General features: G+C 51.9%; 1 long non-coding RNA gene across 1 annotated transcript; it reads left to right on the forward strand.

The window, feature by feature from the left end:
- Window positions 1–10,683: 10,683 nt before the first annotated feature.
- On the forward strand, window positions 10,684–11,599 carry LOC124079284 (uncharacterized). Its single transcript, XR_006847248.2, has 2 exons — window positions 10,684–10,889; window positions 11,148–11,599. It is a non-coding gene; the product is annotated as an uncharacterized LOC124079284 (long non-coding RNA).
- Window positions 11,600–14,178: the final 2,579 nt, after the last annotated feature.

The following is a 14,178-nucleotide window of genomic DNA, read 5'->3' on the forward strand; positions in this document are numbered from 1 at the left end:
CCCAGGGTGTATTTAGATCAGAGGTCAGCAAAATGTTTCCATGTTTCCACTACATTATATTCTATAATATAATGCCACAGACTGGACAATTGACCAAGAACAGAAATTTATTCCTGGAAGTCCAAGATCAAGGTGGCAGTGAGGTTCCACTTCCAGATACCATCAACGCCTGAATTTGGGGCCTAAGTTTCTAACAAATGAACTTTGGGGAAATTATTCAAGCCATAGCACAGCCAGACTGTATATATCTTAACTAATTAGTTAATCTTATTTATTTTTTTCTCTGCTGGGGATGGAACTCAGAGCCTTACACTTGCTAGGCAAGCACTGTACTACTGAGCCACATCCTCATACCCTTAGACTGTGAGTAGCTTTGCTTTGGGGGTCCATCCCGTCTCTGATTTAAGTTCTCGGCTCAACTACTATAGTAGGAAAGTAGCGAGGGCGGTATGCAAATAGATGGGTGAGGCCGTGTTCCAATTGGACAGTATGCAAGCAGATGGGCGTGGTCACGTTCCAATTGGACAATAGGCAAGAAATGGGCGTGGCCTGCCCCCAATGAAACTTTATTACAAACTCAGGCAGTGACAGGATTCCGTCCTGGCTTGCTGACCTTGATTTAGGTCATTCTCAAATTTTTGCTAGTACAAAAACAGATGGGTAGAATATTGCTTTGTCAGCCTCCTCCGGTCCCTGGGCGAGGGAGTCTCCAGGACGTGGCATTGCTGCTATGACGAAGGCACACCTTCGGCCTTACTGTTGCTAATGGCCCTCCCAAGGGTCAGGGCTCTGCTCTTGCAGACCCAACTCTTCCCCCAACGTGATGGGTGTGAAATCGTGCCTCACTGTGGCTTCGAGGTGCATCTCTCTATTATTTTGAAACTGAGTTTCTTATGCATGGGTCATTTGGGCTTCCTCTTCGTGAACTCTCTAGCTTTTGCCCAATTCCGTTTTGGGTTCTCTTTAATTAACTTGTAGGAGTTCTTCGTAGATTCCAGATGTGAATCGTCTGTTAATTATGAACTGCACAGATTGAAGAAAACCCAGTTTGTGCTTTGTATGATCCTTTGGTTTTCATCGTTGTTCTTGTTTGATTGACACAAGTTTTAGATTTTAATAAATTGCCAGTTTTTTTATTTGTGGTTTTTACTTTCCATGCTATGGATAATGAAAACTTTCTTACTGTTCCTCCTAACTTATCTTCCAGATGCTTTCAAATGTTGCTTTACTTTTAATTCACTTGGAATTCATGAAGTACAAAGTAGGGATCTAATTTCTTTTTTCCACGTGCATAACCACTTGTCTGGCACCCATTATCAACCAGTCTATCCTTGTGTCCATAATTGATGCTGTGTCTGTCACATCAGGTAAAAGCGGGTGTACATTTACTTGGGCTCTGTTTCTGTACCAAGGCTGCTCATCTTGATTTCTGTGACTCTATGGTAATCCTTGGTATCTAGGAGGCATGCTCCTCTACTTCCTTGGTGTCTTTCTTCAAATGCTCTTCCTAGTTTGTGCTGTTGGCTCTCTCATCTAAACTTCAGGATCAACGTGTCCATTTCTCAAAAACCCTTTGGGCTTTTGGGTGATATTATGTTGAATTTAAACACTCATATAGGACGTACTGATATCTTTATAAAACATTGAATATTTCTAGACATGAAGATGGTGTACAGCTTTCTGTCTTTTATGTTTTAACACCTACATCTTAAACAACTTCGTAAATTTTGTGGGCCGGGGCTGTAGCTCAGGGTAGAGCACTTACCTGCATGCACGAGGCCTTGGGTTGCATCTCCCAGTGCTGCAAAAAAAGTTACATAATTTATAAACAACAGTCTTGTAACTAGTTTTATAATTTTTCTTACAAAAGTCTTCTAAGTCTTTTTTATGTTCATTCTGTTTACATAGATTTTCTTGTTCTTGTAAATGGTAGTTTAAAAATGATGTCACTGTGCCTGTGTAGGAATGCACTTGGATTGTATACATCTGTCTGAAGTCCAGCAACCACGACGAGCTCTCTTCGTTCCCAGAGTGCGTTAGTTCCAGAATGCTCCTGGACTTCTCTGCAGAGGGCCGTGTTGTCTGTGAACCATGGCAGCATGACAGTTTCCTTTGCTTCCTGGGCCTTTGCTTCTTGCTTTGGGCTCAGTGCACCAGTCAGCTCCGGACCCTGGGGCTATGTGACATGGTGATGATGAGCACCGTTGGCTGGTGCCCGGCATTGAGGGAATGTTTTCCATTTAATCTTAATATTTATTTATTTATTTATTTATTTTTTTTAGTATTTGGCAGACACAACATCTTTGTTTGTATGTGGTGCTGAGGATCGAACCCGGGCCGCACGCATGCCAGGCGAGCGCGCTACCACTTGAGCCACATCCCCAGCCCCATCCATTTAATCTTTAAGTCTGTGTTTGCTGTGGATTTTTTGGCAATGACAAAGTATGGCATTTGCTCTGGTTTTGAAAAAAAATTGACTAATTGATATTTTAATTATACAAGTTAGATATGATCATAGAAGCAGAAATCAAATAGGTAAAAGGGTAGAAATGCCCCTTCCTGGTCCTAGCCAAGCCATGCTCTTCACATGCAGACACTGCTAACATTATTATTATTATTATTATTTTAAGTACTGGCGATTGAGCCCAGCAGTGCTTTTTACCACTGAGCCACATCCCCAGTCCTTTTTTTATTTTCTTGAGACAGGGTCTCACTAAGTTGCTGAGATTCTTGCCAAGTTGCTGAGGCTGGCCTTGAATTTTCAATCTCCTCTCTCAGCCTCTCAAGTCGCTGGGATTATGGGCATGTGCCACAGCACCTGGCCCACTATTAACATTTTCTTTCCTTGTAAAAATTTCAATGTTCATACAAGCTCACATTTTTATGCTCTTGTTTTTCTCTACACAAAAATAGCTCACACCATGCGTACCATTCTATGATTTTTTTTTTCAAATAAAGTATCTTAGACGTTATTCGAGATCCATGCACACAGATCTGCACAGCACACCACTGCCTGGATGCCCTCACCACTTTCCCTGCTCACAGGAGGCGGGATCCTTATCTGCTGATTAGTCTGTTATCCACTGTTACCAATGCCCCCTGCACCTTGCAAGTGTGGCTGCAGCTAAACGAATTCCTGGTTACGGACTGTTTTCCAGACCCCCACCCAGCTCTTCACTGAAGGAGGCTCACACAGGCTCTGAACTGCTTCATCAAGATCCTCAGGCCCCTGCCTCCTCCTCCCTCTGGGGAGAAGGCATCCCTGAGGTGGACGGCTGGCCCTGTCTTCTAGGGCTTTCCCTGTGGACCTGTCTCCTCTTTTTCCTGTCACAGTCTTGTAGACTTTGGACCCAATGGCTTATCTGGTCCCAGCATCTGCTGCTCCTTCCTGTCCCTGGGGCTGCCTGCCTGGGTGCCTGGTACCCTGGGCTCCTCCCCACTGCCAAGGACAGCCTGGCTCCTGGACTTGGACCCATGGTGGCTGCTGCTCTTCCTTCCACTGACGGTCAGTCTGTCTCCATTGGCGATACCCATTTCCTCCTTCCTGCAGTAACCTGCCTCCTCAGCCTGCCCCGTGCTGGCCCAACCCCAGGCACAACCCAGTCCCACTAGCCCACGAAGCGCACCTGCTCTCTTGGCTGCACCCCTAACTTACTTTTCTACTCTGCAGCCAAGGCCAACCTTTAAATGAAAGTCAGCTCATGCTATTTTCTTTTTAAAGATCTTTCTGTGCTGTTATGATTTGAACGTGTCCCCTAACAGTCATGGATTGGAACTTAATTCTTAATGCAATGGCTTTGAGGGGTGGGGATAAAGTCACCGGTGGGTGTGGGTGTGTCTTCTCCTAAAGACAGATAAACGCTGCCCGCTGAGGGGGGGCTCATCTGTCTGTGGGAGAAGACACCCCCACACCCACCTGTGATGGAGGGATGTGTCTGGTCCTCTTCTGTCCTCATGTGCGCGCATGCTCTTTGGCCCTGCCGCCATCCACCATGGGATGACAGAACAAGAAGCCCTCCTTAGAGAAGGTCCCTCCACCTTGGACTTCCCAACCTCCAGGAGTGTAAGAAAGAGGTCCCTGTTGCTTATAGGTGACCCCATCTGGGGAACAGCCTGAGACTGACCCCTTCCCGGTGCACCTGGAAACACCTGGCCCTGGATCGCGTCTTGCCCAGCTGTCCGTCTCAGGGGTCCTCAAGCTGTCTCTTCCCAAGCCCAGCTGCCCACTTTGCATTTGCGGGACTAGCCCCACCTCTGCGCAGGCTCAGATTCGCCCCCACGCCCCTTCCCCACCCCGAACAGGACATCCCCTCCTTTCCTCCTTGGTGGCCACCAGGATATTATGTCCCCAGCAGAACAGAAGAGATTGTCCTTGGAGGAATGACCTGTCCCCTTGCCTGGTGTGGGTCAATGCTCACCTTCCCAGAGGTGGAGCTGGAGCTGTCAATCAGACCCTCTCCTCTGGAATTTGACCCTTGAACTCTGTGGCAGTAGAATTTACAACAAAACAATTGGGACAGATTATGCTGGGAAGAGGCTGTCCCCCGGCCCAGCCAGTCCACCCTTTACTTAGCTGATTTCCGTCCTTTGCCCTCAGGGAATCCCGCGGACCCTCTCCACCCCTGGGGGCGGGGGCAGGGCCAATCTACCCCACGCAGCCCCAGCCCAGCTCCGGTCTGCACCGAGGAGGAGCCTCTACACTCCTCCGGAAGGAGCAGCAGCCGCTAACAAGAGCCGGTGCAGGAGGAGGCGGCGTGACGGGATGGGGTGGTGATGGCCGGCGCCCAGGCTAGGAATTGCATCATGTGGTTTTGGTTTGGGTTTTGCTGCTTCCTGTGGCACAGACTCCGGCCTGGGCTTCCGGGAGACACCTGGAGGCTGGAGGGACCGAGCCCTGAGGGCCTGGGCCTGCAGCCTCCGGTCCCGCCCCCTCCTCTCCTCGGGCGGGTCCCCGGCGGGAAACCCAGGGCGGTGCTTTCCTTAGGACAGAAGGGGAAGTTTTCCCGGAGTGAGAGGGACAGTGACAAGGGACCGTGACGCACCCGTCCAGCTTTCTGGTGGTTTGCTAAAGGCTGGAGACCACGGTTCATCTCTCTTGTGACACAAACTAATTCAGTCCCCTCTTCTGCACTCCAGCAACTGACAGGGAGCCATGGAACCATCCCTGACGGGCACTTCCCAGATAAAGGTGAATGTGCTCAATGGAAGTGCTGTGTGGGGACCTAAACGCCCCCAGAGGCCCAGGCATTGAGGGCTGGCTCCCCAGCTTGGCTCCAGAGAGAGGGTGTGGAATATTTAAGAGGTGGGGCCTGGTGGGAGGCCTTTAGGTCATTGTGGGAGGGCCTCCGGGGAATGTGGGACCCCAGACCTCTCCTCTTCCTCTCTTTCCTGGCCAGGAAGTGAACAGCTTTGCTCCTCCACAGTCCTCCCTCCCACATGACGTGTAGCCTCACAACAACCCAAAGGCTATGGGGCCCGGGAACCACAGACTGAAACCATGAGCCAGGGCAAACCTTTTCTCTTTACAAATTGATTATCTCAGGTATTTTGTGATAGTAGCAGAAAGCTAACCAACACTTATGAGGGAACTAAAGGTTTCCATCCCAAACTCCCCAGGGACCCAGGAGTTCTATCTGTGGCTCTTTACTCTGTGGGCTAATGCCCAGTGCACTGTAGGAGCCCTAGAAACATGTGTCCAGTGACTGGATTCATTTACCTATATTTTAATAAAAAATCCCCTCCCCCATTTGAACATAATTTAGAACCAGCATAATAAAATCCCACGGTCAAGGATGCTCTCCGCCAAGTGCCTCGCCAAAGCTGAATTCCCCCTACCTCACTCAGCCAGTTCCCGCTGCACTTGGGCAGATCTTCCTTATGTTAAACTACAGACCAGACTGTGAGTGCAGACAAAAACGAGTCCCTGCTCTTAAACCTGGTTGCTCCTCAAGTGTTGGTAGAGACCCAATTCTCCTCTCCAGGATGACTGCTGCCCCCATGCCCAGCTGGGCCCTAGGACTCTGCCCTGTGGCCCCCTCCTTGTGTCACCAGCCGGCCCCAGATCCCTTCCCTGGAGACTCCTCCACCCATTCATAAAGCAGAGATCCTGGGTGCTGGGTCCTGGGCTCCCTTCTCGAACCACTTGAAAGCCCACGGGAGGGGCAGAAGTCCTCTAGGAGGAAAGCCGCGCCCTCCGCCTTGATCAAGCACCGCCATGATACCCACGGTGCCACCTGTTCAGGTGTGTGGGGGCAGGTGTGCCACGGCAAAGCCAGCAGAAACCTCGGCCCTCCCGGGCTCCATCCCCGAGCTCCGTCCCGGGCTTTAGGTGGGGCACACAGGCCTTCTCCTGTCCCTGAGGGTTTTAAGCTTTCCCTCCTGCTGTGCTTTCTCTCCTGAGTCCCTTTATTTAAATATCTTCCATGTGGTGCTGAGGATGAACCCAGGCCCTCACACTTGCTAGGTGAGCGCTCCACTGCTGAGCCCCAGCCCCAGCCCCTTGGATGCTTTTTGAAATCCCCCCAATGAACACACCGAGCAACATCGAGAGCCCTGAGGTCACCGTGGCCTTAATCCCAGGCCTGGATCCTTGCTGCTCGGCTAGCAGCCCCTCTGCAAGGTGGCTGTTCTCAAGGAGTAGTTATTTTGCCACGTAAAATAGCTCGAAAGGCCGACAAGATTTCCTCAGAAGCCCACACAATCCAGTTTCCACACAGCAGCAAGAAATTCCTTCTAGAAACTGCAAGTGCTTGCTCCTCGGCCTCCCTCATCCTGCTCCCCTGCTACCCTCCTGTTCTGCTCCTCCTCGAGACACTACACGTTCAGTGGCCCTGCAGGGACAGAATTGGCGGATGGTGTGTGGGGGCGTGGGGTGGGTAGGGCACTCCAGGAAGTCAACACATCTCCAGGGCGATGTGGGGAGCACCCAGTCCCATGACTCATTTCCTACTCCTAGGGAAAGTTCTGTGGACCTGCTTCTCTGAAGATGCAGTTTCAAACTGGCCCTCTTCCTTTCTGGCACCCCACCCTCATCTGACTCTGACTTTGACTCCCTTAACCCTCGGTTAAGAAATTAACATCAAATAAAATTTACATGCCTTTTCACCCGCTACTCTGTCTTTTCTCAGTCTAATTTGCACACCCCCATCACTGAACCTAAGTGAGTAGAGGAGGTTTTTCCCCTCCTCCACGGATACAATGCTGTTGGCTTGGAAGATTTCCTCCAGAAGGCAGCCAGGAGCCCAGAGGTCTCACATTTTCATCAGCTCCCGGGAGCAGCTAGACTCTCTTCTGTGGCAGTCCTCTGCTCTCTTTGATCTGGTCCTGGGCTCAGAATGACCCAGATCTGAGAGTGCTGGTTTCCCCACTCTCCGTAGCATCCACGGTGCTGGCTCCCAGGCTCTCCCCATTCTGTCTCCTTCCTCCCCTCCTCTCAGCGCCTACAACAGTGCCGCCACACTGCAGGCACTCCAGATACTGTCCCACTAATGAACAAGCCCTTTCTGGGAACTCTTCCTCCTCTCGGAGAAGCCCACACTGGTCCTGAGCTGGTGTGCCTTCTCGTAGGACCTGGAAAGAGCTGACATTGTAGTTCTCCTCATCCAGGAAGATGCACATCAGCACACGGTCACTGTTGGTCCCGGGGACTGTCATCCTGGGTCCAGGCTAGGATGGAATCCCAGGAGTTCTGCTCCTCCAGGTGCACGAGGTATGAAGTGGCCTGGGCTCTGGGCACGGTGTCCCTGGTAAGGAGGAGGGAGGATGACACGATGGTGAGGGCCTCCCTGGGGGCTGGCCACCCGACCCCACCCAGGGAGCCGAGCTGCTCTCTTCCTACACTCGCAGATCTTCTTCTGCTGGGTCAGGAGTAAGGGCCTGGCCCTCAGCATGGATCAGCGCAGTGGCCAGGCAGTGATCGCCTGGGAAGACCCTCTGAGGGAGGAAACTCCAAGTGGGTTGTTTGAAACTTGCCAACCACTGCAGTTGGGAAAAGTCTCTCAGCTGTTTGACTCTAGACTCGGGAAATGGATATCCTAGCGGGTGCTGGAGACATTTCAGAATGGTCTAGAAAGAATTCTTCAGGCACTGGGGCGTGCGCCTTGCCAGAGCTCTTGCCCAGCCTGTGCCCGGCTCCGGGTTCGAGCACTGTAAGAACAAAACAACCTAAAGGTTTGGATCTACTGGTAGTAATGATCATGATAATAAATTGAATGTTTTCCCCTCGACCTATTTACATAGGCTATGACAAAATCTTACAGATCAGATTAGATTACAGGAGCTCTGATCTTTATGCTAGTTAGAGAACACCATAGCAGAGCAAAGACAGCCTTCCTCCATCCTCTTATGTTCTGTCCCTGGGGTATGTGAAGGAGACGGAGGGAGACAGATTAGCCAGAGAAAAAGCCTCCATATTTATTTCAATTTTTATATGCTCAGAGGCCTTCACAGAAAAGAAACCAAGACTCAAAGATGTGGTTGGACTGGGCGGGGGGGAGGGCTCATATATTGTTTTAACAAAGAGAGATGAACTGTGGAGAAGTGATAAGGGGAGAGGAAAGGAGTGTGGGCTCTAGGAGCAGTAAATACGGGAGGATACCCCGTGAGGGAGCTGATGAAAGCCAGGGCTATCCTAAGGTTGGTGCAGAAGCTCCAGCGCCGTCCTGGTAGGAGGCTTCTCCCCTGTTGATGTGCAGGCTTTCTCTCAGTTGCCTTCAGCTTAAACTAATCCTTCTGCCCTGGGGGAATGTTTTAGGGGGGGCATATTCTGGTCCCCTTTAATGTTTTTAAAGACATTTAGTGGTTCTTCCTTAGAAGTGTATGAGAACCCCTGCTCGAGGAAGCAGAATCAGCCCCTCCTGGCACCGGGGTCTATTAGGGAACCCACAGGGAAAGGCCCTTTGGATCATCGCTGACGTACACGCGAGGGCTTCTGAAATCCCGACAAACATGCTTTTCTCTTATATAAATTAAGTGCTTCCCTCTGATCTTTCTTGCTCCGTGAAACCCTTTATACAACAGAAAGGTGAATTATTCCACACTTCAAACTAGCAAGGTTGAAATACATGATGATTTGTACGTGTATAAATAAATCGTGTGGCTGTCATTATCGGGGAAGGTGGTAAGAGGTGTAAGAGGAAGAATCTCTCATTTCTAGGTTTCCTAAAAAGCCGTTCCTTGAGTGCTCTGATGGAGGAAATGAGGCTCCCTGCCCTTGAGGGGCTTTCCCCGCCCACCCCAGCCTCCACAGCCTGTCTGGGGACTCAGTCCCAGGGTCCCTGACTGGCTCTCACCAGCAGGTGTATCCCCAACACCCAGGCCTCCGCCCTTGAAGGCTGCATAAGACACAGCCACAGAAGTGAATCGCTGGCAGCGAGCGTGGCCCCAGGCCTGGCCCCTTCCTGCAGCCCCAACACTCTCTGGTCTAGGACACCAGGAGGGAGCTGGTTTGGAACACCTCCTTCACAAAGCCCAGTGTCTGCAACACGGCCTCTCGAGCAGACCCATCCCATCTCCTGAAGTGTAAAGGCAATAACGTGGAATTAACTTCATAACCCGCCTGAGCAAATGAGGCTGAAATCACAGAGATCCTTGCAGTAGGCCAGGTAGAGCGCAGACCTGCTATCCCTCTGAGAGCACTTCTGCCTTTTGAAGAGTTTTATGACATCTGCTGCTCAACAAGGAACACTCTACATTAATAAAACATAAAGGAACAACCCCAAGAGGAGAAAACATTGTTCTAAGCAGCCCAGGTAGAGTCCAGGTTCAGCAGGAGTCCACCTTGCCCACGCGTCGGGATGGGTCAGTACCTTAGATGACGCCCAGGGCCAGCACAAGGAGGCAGCTCTCAGCAAGGGTCCAGCTGCCTGAGATGGCCCTGATCCTCCTCCAGGGCAGGAGGGAAGGAGGAGGGGACTGACCACCTGAGGCTGGCTGCTTGCAGAGGTGGGCAGGTCCCGGGTTCCCAGGCAGAGGCCGGTGGGAGGCGTCCAGGCTGAGTGGGGCCTGGCTGGGAGCTCTTGGTCCTCCTGACAATGAGTCCTTTCTGCCCAACCCTCTCTTTCAACGCCTCTCCACCTGTCCTCCTGATAGGTCCACGCTTCAACCACTAACACACACACCCAGGGTGCCCTCGGGTGCTTGTGAAGTGGCAGAGCCCAGCCTGTCACCCTAGGCTGAGAATCTTTTATTATGGCTTGTGATCCATCCCCTCCCACCCACGGACCCATTTTCCAGAAAGGGTGAAAGGAAAACCAGACGGAGGGGTGTCGTACTCAGTTCCTTTCTTTTGAGGGATCCTGCTAGCAAGGGGGTGTTTCAGCACAGAGCAGAAAGAGGCGTGCCAGGCGCCCGCCGCGGACTCTCGGAATAACTGGAAAATAAGTTCAAAAGGCCCCAAAGACTCACAGGACAGACAGAGCGTTGAGCCACTCTGGCAAATGTAAGAAAACCAAGATGGGTGTACTCAGTGTTGAGTTGTGCCTTGTGGCTGAGAGTCCCCAAAATGACCCTCACAGGCTCCATCAGGCCCCAGCAGGCCAGACACATGGCAATGAACACTCAAACATGAATCCAGGGGTTTTGCCAGAATTGTCTTCTAGGACTGGGAGCTCTGCCCTCTCTGGGCAACCTCTGGGAGACTTGTGTAACTCACTGTGGCTAATACATGCGGCTAGGGGAGAGTCAGCGTGTACACACACTCACACAAAAGGTTTCTGAGGCAGAGAGAAGTCCCATCAAATGCCACAGTTGGAAGAGAGGGAGTGGTCCCTCATGGGCCCTCCTGGGGTGGCTCCAAGTCCTTCTCAATGCCACAGGCTGTGGGATTCCATGTCACTGCACTGAGACCCGAAGAGACAAGTCGAAGGCCATGTCTCTGCCTGACCTTAAGGGTGAGTCAAAATCTGAATCATGCTTTTCCACCAAAGTCTACCGACGGGGCTCTGCCCACAGAGGGGGAGTAAAGGGGTCTGAGGCCGGGATTCTAGACTTCCATTGTCTGTGAATCCCAAGTGTCTTTCTTGAAAATGGTGGTAGGAACCACAGCTAGACAGGAGCCATTGGGAAATAGAGCAAAAGGGACAATGCCCAGTGTGTGTAAATGTGTCTCAACTGCAATTTTAAATCTCTCTCTCTCTCTTTTTTTGCAGTGCTGGGTTTGGAAACCAGGGCCTCGCACATGGCTAGGCAAATGCTGTACCACGGCGCTGCACGCCCGGCCCTAAACTGCAAATTCTTGGGGATGGGTTAAAATCCTTTCCACCACTAATTTTTGACAGCCCCAAATGTCTCAGCTGCCCACACCTGGTGTCAGGACCCGGGGTCCCCTCCTGTCCATCAAAGGGCAAGGCAAGGGCAGTCTAGGTCAACTCCTAGGTGAACCTATTTTTCTAAGCTATGCCCTCAATAACGGACACCACCCACTGGCCCTTCCGGCCTGGGCCTGTGTAGCGGTGGGGTCTGATGGGGACGGCAATTAACCGGCTGCTTGCCTTCTCTGTCACCCATGTGTCTCATGCAAATTTTTGATATTTTGTTCAGAATGAGTTGTTTGCATTAATCTGAATTTTTAAAAACATTACACTAAAATGTAACTTATCGAGATCACTCGGGGTTTCGCTCCCCCTCGCCTCACCCGGGTCCCCCATACTTGGGGTTTTGCAGCTGGGGGGGGGCACAAGAGCAGCAGGTTCTGCTGCGACCAAAATGCACTGCGGGAGAGGACGGTGGCCACAGCCCCGTTTTGCTGCCCCTGGCCCCCGCGCCCGTCCGCGGCGCGGTCTAGCGCAGGCGAAGGCCCAAGTCCCGAGTAAAAATAAACGCGGGCTATAAATAGGCCTGTAAAAGTCTTCAAGGCACCCGCGCGACAGGAAGGAGGTGCCACCGCACAAGTGCTCACTTGAAAACTTCCCAACGCGTAAAAATAACTTTGATAAACGCGGGAAGACGCCTGGCTCAACGGAAACGAATGGACCCGCGCGCAGAGCCCACTTCCTGCGCCCGCGCCTCCCTGCGGTCTCGCCTCGGGGTCCAGCGTGGGCGTGGCCCGGTGTGGGCGTGGTGCTGGGGCGGGGCAGCGGGCGTGGCCCGGTGTGGGCGTGGTGCTCGGGGCGTGGCAGCGAGCATGGGCGGGGCGCGGTGTGGGCGTGGTGCTGGGGCGGGGCAGCGGGCGTGGGCGGGGCGCGGTGTGGGCGTGGTGCTGGGGCGGGGCAGCGGGCGTGGGCGGGGCGCGGTGTGGGCGTGGTGCTCGGGGCGGGGCAGTGCTCGCTGCGCTCCAGCAGTCCTGACTCACCGCCCCACGGGTACCTTAAAAAGGCAAGGGGTAAATGTCCCTCCTTCCCACCTCCTTTGCCTTCACTCCGGAGAGCATCCCTCTATCACTGCAAGGCTCACCTCTGGGCGGGAGCCTAAAATTTCAACCTGCTTGGCCTTCCCCTCCGGCTTGGTTTTTTTGTGGTGCTGGGGATTGAGCCCAGGGCCCTGCTGTGAGGCAGGCACTCTACCAATTGAGCTATAGCCCTATCTCCTCCCTCCCACTTCTTACCCTCTCTTTTCCTGCCTTTCCTCCCAGGGAAAGTCGGTTCTGCCCCCAAGCTCGTCCAAGCACCCACTCTTCCAGGTATCTCTACAAATATCCCCTCCCTCATGTTATCCGCGCCTGCCTCTTCCTCCTCTTCGCCCTCCAACTTCTCCAAAGCGTGGGCCTCCAGGTCGCCCCACTCGGTCCTGCCACTCTCCTCAACGTTGTCTTTTTAAAAAGTGGGGGATTTTTGCATTTACATGATTTCAAACTTAAAATTTAAACCAAGAACACAGAGAAGTGCAAGTTTGAGACCAGCCTCAGGACTTTAGTGAGGTCCTAAGCAACCAAATGAGATGTTATCTCAAAATAAAAGAATAAAAAGGGTTGGAATGGAGCTCAGTGGCAAAGCCACCCTGGGTTCAATCTCAGAACCACCCCCACCCCCCAAAAAAGAATGCTGTCAGGACCTTTGTGCTTTTTCTCCTCCCAAGAGCATATGCCACACTGCCTTTGCCACTCTAACTACATCCAAATGCGTGGGCATCCATGGACTCTGCTGTGGATTCAGACACCTGCAGATAGATACAAGATACTCAGGAAAAAAATTTCATCTCTACTAAATGTGCATGTCATTATTCCCTAACCAATACAGGTCGACCATGGTATAAGCAACGTTCACCTGTATAATGTCTGAGAGGCTGTCTGAAGGTTTAAAGTGTGCAGGAGAATTGCGTAGGTTTGTGCACCTCCTACACCACTTTATGCAAATGGCTTGAGCATCTCAGGCTTTGGTATCCTCAGATGGAGGGGTCCCAGAACCAGTCCCCGTCGATAAAGAGGGGTGGCTGTATACACAAGAATTGCAGACGTCATGCTCATATTCGTAACTTCTCAGTTGTGTTTTTACTAACAAAGGTATGCATTGCAGAGTTAGGAAAAGACTCTTTTAGAGATTTCCCTGAGGTGCCCAATTCAATGACCTCTCTGGGCTCATTGGCTTGCCCTTCTGCTCCTGGTGCTGCTGTCTCTGTCTCTCTTTTCCGTTGTCCTCTTTCAAGGGCTCCTCTGAGGTGGGTTCTGTCAGGTCTTGCTTCCCGTCTCTTTTCGGCCTCTCCCTGGAGGAGGCCTGCCACCCACTGCCCTGCACCTCGACAAGCTCCGACCCCACCTGGGTTTCCCTGACTTTCCAGGAACTAGCACCGGAATTCCTCAAGGTCCTTTCACTTGCCGCTATGAACTCACCACTCTAAGAACTGAACACACCCCGCCCCAAACACAACCTGAAACCTCTGAGCGAGCAGGGCACCTCCCTCAGCCTTGAATTCTGTCCCCTTCATTGGTCACTTGCCCTGTACCCCCCACCTCTTCCACGGCCTTGAGCTCTACCCAGTCTGGGCTTCCATCTTCTCTTGAGAGCGGCTCCTTCGCCTGAACTTGCTCCCTGGAGCCTGGTTGGCCCATTCAGTCCCCTTGCTTTCATGAGGGTCTCCTCTGACCTGAGCAGATCCTGCTCCATTGAAATCCCTGCCCTGGAGTTCCTTCCCCTGAGCTCCAGAGAACAGATTATTGGGACCCTTGAAATGTATTCAAATGTGGGGGCAGGGGAGCACTTTCTGGAAAAAAGGTTATACCTTTTATTGAAATTTTAAAAGAATTTG

Source organism: Marmota monax, unplaced genomic scaffold, assembly GCF_021218885.2.
Source record: "Marmota monax isolate L192 unplaced genomic scaffold, Marmota_monax_Labrador192_F-V1.1 WCK01_AAM20220418_F8-fsc00080, whole genome shotgun sequence".
Taxonomy (NCBI): domain Eukaryota; kingdom Metazoa; phylum Chordata; class Mammalia; order Rodentia; family Sciuridae; genus Marmota; species Marmota monax.